Source organism: Ceratina calcarata, unplaced genomic scaffold (genome assembly GCF_001652005.2).
Source record: "Ceratina calcarata isolate Rehan_Ccalc_2016 unplaced genomic scaffold, ASM165200v1 scaffold940, whole genome shotgun sequence".
Classification (NCBI taxonomy): domain Eukaryota; kingdom Metazoa; phylum Arthropoda; class Insecta; order Hymenoptera; family Apidae; genus Ceratina; species Ceratina calcarata.
Genome location: NW_017180792.1, coordinates 3,026 through 3,902, shown reverse-complemented (window position 1 = coordinate 3,902; position 877 = coordinate 3,026).

The window sequence follows — 877 nt, the reverse complement described above, 5'->3', positions numbered from 1 at the left end:
ATAAAATAAACATTGATTTGGGGATTGTTAGGGATGGTGCCCTAACGGATTGCCGGAGGAATGAGAATCGGGTTTGAAATAAAGTAAACTCACGTTTTCCCCAAAAAATACCGAACACCAAATTTATTCCAAGAGAAAACCAAAGTAAAAGCCCGGAATTATTCTAATAACACGAAAAATATTTAATAAGGTAAGGGAGGCCTCCTCGAGACGCGTGGCCGCACGTCTCCGGACCCGTCCTCCAACTATTGCTGCGGGCTGTAACGAGAAAATCCGCAATCGAATTAGCACACGTCGACTCGTGTGTAAAAGTGCTGTTACTAATGTTCTATTCGTAGCAGCGAAGAATCAATGGTAACACACGAGCAGAGAACAGCTCTGTGCCTCGTGACTTGCTCGAGTATTTCGACCGATACCTCGGGTAAACTCGAAATGTTGTATGCACTCTGAGTATCGTCCTCGGTTGCACTTGGATGATGCAGAACGAAACTGCAGTGAGCCTTGCGACGGACACGTCGTACCACGTGGCGCACCAAGATAACTATCAATTTCTTCTCTTAGGAACTCGGTATTACGGCGTTACAAACCGCTTGACCGACGAGCCGTGAATTACAACATTACGTCCATACGGACGCCTGGTTGATCGACTGCCCAGAGAATGATAGCCGGTAGGACGTCACACAGAACGTATGTACCTCTTGGCACTAGTCTTAACCCGGATACAATAGAGAATTGCAGAGCGGGCATCAGCGGTAACGACCCGCGCAAAGAAGCTGCTCCTTAAAAGAGCATCCGCAAAGAGATCCGACTTCCAAAGTACGGACTCGTAAGGAGAGCGAGCTCGATCCAAGTACAGAAAACGATCGAGAGATTCTCT